Consider the following 9,005-nt stretch of genomic DNA (forward strand, 5'->3'; position numbering starts at 1 on the left):
CGACTTGAATTGAGTGTATGGTGTTTGGTTTTTTTATCACCGGGAAGTGACTGTGTTCAGGTGAAGGTTGGTTTTTGTCCTGGAAGGGAAGGTGGCAGGACTTGAAAGATACCTCTCCACACTCCAGATAGTTAGGGATAATAAAGTGTTCCCAAGGGAAACAGAAGAAGAACTTCAGTGGGGGAGGGAAGAGAAAAAGCTGAGGTAGAGAGGAGACTAGAGATTCATCAAAGAAAATCACACAAAGAAGAAAGGAAAGGAAAATGGCAGCTCTCCACTTGATGCTCATCTTGGAGAGAAGGTAGCTGGAAGCTCTGAGGAAGTGGCTGCTTACTCTGACTTCCAACTTCATCATTCAACCAAAATCACTCTTCAAGTTAACCAATAACATGGTTGCGGAATAGAATGACTTCCACCACCCTAGCCTCAATTCAGATCCTCCTGGACCTCTTTGTAGCAGTTGACACTTGCTCACTCTCTCCTCCTGCATATTTTCTCTTCTTTGTGTTCTCTTTTCTATCTGATTGCTCCTTATTCTCTTTGGCAAAATTTTCATCTATGTCATATGAACCTACGTTAGTAGGTTATGTGGGTATCTCCCAAGGTTCTATCAATCACTCATTGACCTCATCAGCTCTGATGGGTTTTATTATTAATTATGCTGCATGTAGATGATTCTGTCTCTGTATGTGTGCCTCCTCTCCTCTCTTCTCCAGTTCCAGTCCCTCTCCTGGGGTCCAGTTCTACATCACTAACTCTTTTTTTTTTTTTTTTAGTGAGGCAATTGGTTAAGTGACTTGCCCTGGGTCACACAGCTAGTTAAGTGTTAAGTGTCTGAGGCCGGATTTGAACTCAGGTACTCCTGACTCCAGGGCCGGTGCTCTATCCACTGCGCCATCTAGCTGCCCCTATCATCACTAACTCTTTATTGGACATTTCAAACTGCATGTACTGAAGGCATCTCAAACTTTAAGACATCAAAATTACAATTATTTTTCCTTTTAGAAGCTCCTTTCTTCTGATTGTCCTTACCACTAAGGGCACTACCAGCCTCAATACATTAGTTCCCAAATTTTCTTGTTTCGTATTTCACAGAATTTCTTGGGATGCATCTCCTCTTTACTCGCAAACACCACCTCACATTCAGGTCGTTACAGTCTCTTGCTGGACTAGTGCAGTAGCGTTCTAATCGATCTCCCTGCCTTTGGTCTCTCCTTGCTCCAATCTACCCTGGACACAGCTATCAGAGCGATCTTCCTAAAGCATAGGTCTGACCATGTCACCCACTTACTCAGTGAAACCCAGGGGTTATCGGTTACCTATGATCCCTAGGAAGAAATAGAAATGTCTCGTTTGGCATGACATACTCAACATTCCAGTTTCCATCTCCATACCTTTTCACAGGTAGTCCCCTATCCTTGGAATGCACTCCTCCCCCAACCTCCACCTCTTAGAATTCCAGGCCTCCTTCAAGGATCAGCTCAAGAGCCACTTCCTACATGATGCCACTTGTAATCTCCCCCTCCCCCCAGCTGCCAGTGTCTGATGAATTTACTCTGTATATATTTAGTAGCTATTTAAGATGTATACATGTTGTTTCTCTGATAGAATGTCAACTCTTTGAAGGCAGGGACTGATTAATATTAGGGTAATTGAAGTCCCCCATCACTACTATATCCTGTCTTTTTATCTGGCTTAACAACTGTTTCCTGAACTCAATGATTTCCTCTTTTTTTTTTTTTTTTTTTTTTTTTAGTGAGGCAATTGGGGTTAAGTGACCTGCCCAGGGTCACACAGCTAGTAAGTATCAAGTGTCTGAGGCCGGATTTGAACTCGGGTACTCCTGAATCCAGGGTCGGTGCTTTATCCACTGCGCCACCTAGCCACCCCATGATTTCCTCTTTTTGTCCAAATGGTGTGTTACATGCTGATGACAGTATCATTTCTGTTAGTCTCCATCAACCTTCGCCCACACGTTCTTGGCCACACTTGCAGTTTTTGGGTTTTCTCGCAGAACAGACAAATTAGGTTCTGGTTCCTGGATCCATGGTTCCTGGTTCCTGGTTCCATGGACATATAAAATAAAGCATTTATGTTTTGTTTTGTTTTGGGGCGGGGCAATGAGGGTTAAGTGACTTGCCCAGGGTCACACAGCTAGTAAGTGTCAAGTGTCTCAGGCGAGATTTGAACTCAGGTCCTCCTGAATCCAAAGCCAGTTCTTTATCCACTGCGCCACCTAGCTGCCCCCAAATAAAGCATTTATTATGTTCTTAACTACATGTCAAGCATTGGGCTAAGCAATGGGGATAAAAACATAAGCATGATAATCCTTTCCCTCAAGGAGCTTACATTTGGGGGCGGTGGAGGCAATGAGGGTTAAGTGACTTGCCTAGGGTCACACAGCGAGTAAGTGTCAAGTCAAGTGTTTGAGGTCAAATTTGAATTCAGGTTTTCCTGAATACAGGGCCGGTGCTTTATCCACTGCGCCACCTAGCTGCCCCCGAGGAGCTTACATTGTAATCAGGGAAGACAAGGCACAAAGGAGTGAACGTGAAGGGGAGGGATACAAGGTGTGGAGACCCAATTCCCAGTGAGATAAAGCAAGAGCTTAGCTATCAGAGAAGTGGGACCCGGGGATGGAGACTGTAACGATTGGAATAACGCCACCTGCTGGAGACTTACTGTAGAAGAGTTCCACCCATGAAGTGAAGGTCTTTGAGGGCAAGACCAGGAGTCTTTTCTTTGGCGTCAGGAAGTGACGTGGGCTAGTGGGAGGAGGAAGGAAGAGACTGGTGCTCACTCTCACTCTCTTTCCTCTGGACTCTGGTGGAGAGTGGACCTAGAAATGTGCTCTCCCTTTAATAGATAGGAATCTAGGCCTTTCTCTCTTTACCAAATTCTTATTCTCCTTAATAAATGCTTAAAAGTCTAACTCTTGTTAAAGCTTATAATTTACTGGCGACCACTCATTAGATATTTTAGACAGTTTAGCTAGAATTTTAGCCCTTAACAAGTCCAAGGTTAGGAGAGGGGGTAGAAATGAAGATGATGGTCTGAATGTAGGCAGCATGGTGAGGAGATGACTGGGAAGTGAGTCTATTGTACCCTACACTTCCTTTTACCCATCTTATTTATTTTTGAAATAAGTATACCTTCTCAAAGACATTCTGGTCATAGGCCACAGTGTCCCAATTAGAGAGTTCCATGGGGTACTAAGCAATTGTCCAGTTTCCCATCTACTGTGTGACTCTGAGGCTGGCTCACTATTTGCTATATCAAAGTTTATTAATTGTGAGTCTTGACCTCATATGGGGTCTCATAACTGAATGTGGGGGTCACAAAAAATCTGGCAATAGTAAAAAGATTATGCATACCTATTTTAGATACCTATATACCCAGAGTTGCATGCGTAAAAATTTCTCTGGTAAAGGGGTTACCAGTGGAAAAAGTTTAAGAAAGCACTGTACTATTTCATAGAAATGGTTTCAACTATTGGCCTCAGGGGAGGAGTGAGGAAAATCCTCAGACCTCCAGTTACCAAGTCTAACATGAAGATTCTACGAAATTTTCAATGGCTCCATTCTGTACCTGTGCTGTCAAAGTGTATCAGAAGGGAACTTTAGGTTAGTGCTTATAGTTTTTCCCTGCTGAGAGTGGACAGACATGGATGAGGGAAGAGATGAGCTACAGACACACGGGCTTATCCATTTTGTCCCACTCACAGAATCTCATAAGGGGATATAAACAGCCATTGAGTTCAGCCCCTACTCAATCTGTATATCCCTTCTACGATATTCTATCACCCTCTGAATATCTCTGAGAAATGCACTGCCACAAGACATTCCATTCTATTTTTGTATGGCTCGGGTCGTTCTTTCTTACATGAAGCTGAAACATGCTTTTACCCATCAATGCTAGTTTATTCTCTGGGGCCATAGAAAACATTCTATTCTACCTGATGAGTCTTTCACACTTGGAGACAGTACGATCCCTCTTCTTTGGGCAAAAACATTCCAATTTGGAATATTGGTAAGAGCAGCAGATTTGGGTTTGTTCATTTTTCAAGGTTCAGAAACCAGTCTTGGCCTGAGGTGTCTTGGTCATTTGCAGAGAGCCTCAGGGATGTGGTGGTGAAGGGTCTTGAAAACCCGTTTCCCAAGGATACTGTTTATAAAGGCAGACTGTGGCCTTTTCCATGGACAGGGGTTTATTCCTTACTAACAGGGGTTTTCACCACATCTTCTCACCTTTTGTCCTATTGTAGCCACCCCTTTCTGTCATTAAACTGTTCCTAGCCCCTCACTGTGGCGGTCATTTTTAGAACTATTCTGGCCCAAGGAGCAATGGAGTGGTCCCAGAAGGGGTGGGGGAGGTCCTTTCTCAGAGACAAAGAATGGCTCTCAATAGCCCTCTATCCTGTCCGCAGGAGATGAACCAAAAAACTCACTTAGACTTGCTGAGCCAGCGTATGCTGAAACTGGAACTGATGCAAACTTCATTTGTTAGAAATGACACATGGTTGCCTTTGCCTTTTCTCTAGATGCGTCTTATCCTAACAGTATGTTAACATAGCAGACCTACTATAATTAGTCCATCAAGGTCCGATGCTTCACTTATAAAATCCCTTGGCAGCACGATCTCTGAGTTAGAGCTGGTTTGGTAATATACCTACTATTTAGTTTCTTGAGATAGAGGGTAGCAGGTCAGTTTTCCACGGCAGGACCTGTTGTTCAATCATGTCCAACTTCTGTGACTCCATTTGGGGTTTTCTTGTCAAAGATACTGGGAGTGGTTTGTCATTTCCTTCTCCAACTCATTTACAGAGAAGGAAACTGAAGCAAGCAGGGTGAAGTGACTTGCCCAGGGGTCACCTAACTAGTAAGTATCTGAGGCCAGATTTGAATTCAGGGAAGACTGGGTCTTCTGACTCCAGGCCTGGCACTCTGGTGCCACCTAGCTACCCATGACGGGACAGGCAGACCTAGTTATAGTAGAGAGAGGAGTGCGTCACCTAGTGCGCAATCACTTTCCCCCTTTCTGGGCCTACTCTGTCCACTGATAAAAGCAATGGCATCACAGCTTTAGAAGGGCTAATCCGATTATTAATAATCGATATCTTGGGGACCCAGTGATCTCCCCTTAGTCCTTTCTCCCTCCCCCCAGGCCCCCAACCCCCAAGGTAAGGGGTAGAAAATTCCATCAAATCCCTTCATCTGGGTCAAGGCCAAGTCAAGCTCGCAAAGGAGCCCTGAGTGGAGACAGATCTCTTTGTCTGGGACAGTGAAGGGCTTTTGGCCTGCACAACCACACCCATGTGGAAACTATTTGGGGTGAGGGGTCCCCGTTCCTTCTCTGATGTTGAGTGAATGACCTGAATCACGTCGACCTAGATTTCGATTTTAACAGAACACACCTCCAAATCATGTCAGCCAATTAGATTGGATTGCTATGTGACGGACCTCCTAGAGTTAGAAGGGTATAATAAACTGAGACCCCACTACCATTAGGAGTCTTTGGTCTGAACAGCCAAGATGCCAGTTTATTAATACCTGCCAGCCTATTAATAAAATGATTAAATGACCCAGAAACTGTCTCATATTTTTAATCATCACATACCTGTGTGATAGAATATCAAGTTGGAAAAGATGAGTAAGAAATTTAGAGAAACACAAAAAGAATGTAAATGCATGCAGAGGGAAGCAGAATCAGCTTTTGTGAGTATGAGTGTAAAAAATCACTAAAAGCCCACAGAGTAACTTCACTGGTCACTCATGGTCAGTGTTGGCATCAAATTTGAGGAAGCCAGTCCCTCTGGCAATAGAGATGAGCACAGAATAGGGCCACACTGGTGCGGGACCTCATTTTGGTCCACTGTATGGGTTGGAGTCTGCTTACTTTTTCTTTCTTACAAGAGTAAGGGGGTGGGAGAGAAGGTAAGGTTTCCAGAAATCAGCATGAACAAAATTTGTTTTTAAAAATAAAGGGGGGTGGGGGGAAGCTAGGTGGTGCAGTAGATAAAAAGTACTGGCCTTGAATTCAGGAGGACCTGAGTTCAAAGCCAGCCTCAGACACTTGACACTTATCTAGCTATATGACCCTGGGCAAGTTACTTAACCCTCATAGCCCTGCAAAAACAAAAACAAAAACAAACAAAAAATAAAAGGAGGGTCAGCTTGGTGGCGCATTGGATAAAGCACCGGCTCTGGATTCAGGAGGACTTGAGTTCAAATCCAGCCTCAGACACTTGACACTTAATAGCTGTGTGACCCCTGGCAAGACACTTAAAAACAACAAACAAAAATAAAAGGAAGGTGGATTAGATGATCTCTAAGGACCATTTCCACCCTGAATCCTGGATTCTGTAACTAAACTATCTCCTCTAAGGTCTCTTCTTTGGCTTGAATATTCTGTGTTCTAGAAAGGGTTTTGACCTTTGCTGACATCCCAAAGTCTTTTCTAACTCATGACAATTTGATTTTCAATGGCCACTCAGATATGAGGCCCAAGTATAAATCTTGCCACAAATGAAATTTAGAGCCCGGACACTCAAAGCACATCTCATCTCTGTGAATACTGAACAAGCCCCAACAATTGACCTTCCCATACCAGGGTAATTTATTCAAATGTTCATATAGATACCAAAAACACATTAAAGGGGCAAAAATGCTTACAATCATCCTCTTTATAAGTGTATCAGCACCAAACTCTCCAGATTCCAAATAAGGGGATGAAAAGCTTTGAGCTGACTTCACATCCACATGGGGACCCTGGGGTGCTCGCCAGGTGGCTTCCAGCTTCCACTTCTGTGTTCTCTCACCACCCCCTAGTTGCCCCGCCACACCTGCCTTCAAGGCCCATAACACTGCTGTCAATTCAACTAAAATATAGGTATGAGGTGGAACAAATGGCAATTTCAAAGGTTCCCCCTGCAAAAAAACAAAGGCATGTATGTCCACTGCTCAAATGGCTCAACAATCGCTGGGAAGCTCAGTAGAGACGGTCATAGAAGGAACTGAGAGGCAATTCCCCATGTAAAAATACAAAGCCCCAAACACTAGATACGGCATATTGACAGTCTACTGGCACAAGTGACTGCCAGTTCTTTCTTTCAATGGCTTTACCTCTCAGGAAGGAAGCCTGTGAAGAGCTGAGGACTTGTATGTCAAAGGATTCCTGTCCAATCAACAGCACAACAATAACCTTCCTCATCCAGTACATGAGTCTGACACCTATGAAAAGTTATCGCTCTAATGACATAAAAAGCATTTACAAGGCAAACTGGCCAATGACCATCCCACCCCAAGAGGTTCAAGCAGCAGGTGGGTGGGGCTGCTTGGCATTTGTGCTTTGATAAAGATAAAAGACAAACCTCCCTTTATTCCCCCCAGACCCCTGATGCTCATTACCAAGTTTGAGGAGGGCAGGTGGAGAAATGAGGGATTCTTATTCTTGTCTTGCCAGTGAATTCACTGATGGCAACTGCTGTAGGGTGGGAAAGAACATTAGAAAGCCCTCCAACAACAGAACTATATATATGATCCCTAGAAGTGGCTTTCACGTGGCAAGAGTTTGAGGAGGGAATTCCCCTCTCTTTCCTCAATATGCACCAGTTTTGCCAATAAACCCATTAAGACGGGCATCTTAGCTGCATGGTGCTAAATACCTCGTGACTAGGCCACACCAGTCACGCCAATTCCCCCATCAGTTTAAAAATGAAGTCACTTCTGATTCTGACCTATGATGGCAATTGTTCATCAATAAGTGGAAGAAGGGGAGAGGCCATGAACATTAACATCCTGATTGAAAAGATACCCTTAGCCCAATGGCCACGTTTTTGCAAATCAGCATAACAGGGAATCCTGGGCAATCCACAAAAACTATACTCTATAGTGATATAGATTCGCCTCAGGTGGGTTTTTTCTGTATTAGCCAAAAAAAAAAAAAAATATTAACTAGACATAAGAGGAGGGAAGAGTACCAGGAGTACCAGAAAAGGCTCATGGAGACAGACTTAAATCTGGATAACACTGCCCCCTAAATTTCATGATAAATTACCTATTTTTGACATCTCCCTCTGTCCAGTCCAGACTACAATCTAGTGTACCAAGAATTCAGACCTCAACAGGGAGCTGTCTCACAGGCATATACATGCTCAGTAAAGATCCTGAAAACACCACCCCAGGAGATCCTGAGTGAGTTCCATGCTTGTCTGTAGTGAAAATTGGAGGAAACTAGGCTCCAAGATCACTGCTCTTGTCTTTTACAGTGCCCTTCTCAGATGAGTTCACCCTTTGTGAAGGGTTGGGGGAGAACTCCAGAAACTGGCACATCAGATTATCCTCCAGAGCGGGTCTCGCCATTTGAATTTGTGTGAGAAACCGGGAGGGCACATGGGGCAGCAAAGCAGTCTGGAGAAAAATAGTCACGTTGCCGAGACAGGAGAATGCTGGTTTCAATGTAAAGTTCCATAAGGAAGGGAGAACTTGCATCTTGTGGAGGGCATCGTCTGACTACAGATGTCCTCCAAGTTTTCTCTCTTGCCAGTTAAAGCCCAGCAGAAAAGGAGATCACTCTACCAGTGGAAAAAGGTCTTTATCCTCATCCAAAGTAATGGCCACTGTAGTTGTCAACCAATGTTAATGTGCCCTTCTTCCCAAGGCACTCAGAAGCACAGGACTGGGAAGCCGAGGATGGAAACGACATGGCCTTTTTTTTGGCAGTTCAGTATTAGTGTTCTTAGACACCCAAGTTAAAATATCTCTCTGGAAATGCCTAAGGCTTTCTGAAAAGCTAAACAGGGTAAATGTCTTTCAAAAAAGGGTTTAAGTTAGATGGAAATTCATTACATGGCCCTTAAGGGGTATGATACACTAACCCATTATGCCTGAAGCAGCTTTCCTGCCCTAGTACCAACTAGCCAAGTGACCTTGGGCAAGTCACTTGTTCACCTGTCTAATAAGGCTATCTGTAAGTTCTCCAGCTCAGTAATTCTAATATTCTCATCC

Source organism: Dromiciops gliroides, chromosome 1 (genome assembly GCF_019393635.1).
Source record: "Dromiciops gliroides isolate mDroGli1 chromosome 1, mDroGli1.pri, whole genome shotgun sequence".
NCBI classification, from domain to species: Eukaryota; Metazoa; Chordata; class Mammalia; order Microbiotheria; family Microbiotheriidae; genus Dromiciops; species Dromiciops gliroides.